We start from the raw sequence: 300 nt of genomic DNA on the forward strand, positions 1-300 counted from the left end.
AAAAGAATAAAAAATAAAAATAAAACAGGCCAAAGATAGAAAATGGTCCAAGCTATTCTGCACACGTGAGCTGAGCCAATGATTTTACTTGAAATGATTAAAGAACATCTGGAAGATACTGTCACTTGTCCATTGAAACATGCCACCAATCCCTCTCAAGCACCCAAGTCATCAGTCCTACAAAAGTCACTCCCTCCAGCCACTGTGGGTTTCCATGGAGGCAACCTTGGCATATTGGTTGGAATGTTCCTTGTTTTGACTGAGATACCAGCTTCTTCTTTTTTAAAAACAAATTTTATT

Source organism: Notechis scutatus, chromosome 2, assembly GCF_049901735.1.
Source record: "Notechis scutatus isolate UNSWTSFEM ecotype Mainland chromosome 2, rNotScu1.2, whole genome shotgun sequence".
NCBI classification, from domain to species: Eukaryota; Metazoa; Chordata; class Lepidosauria; order Squamata; family Elapidae; genus Notechis; species Notechis scutatus.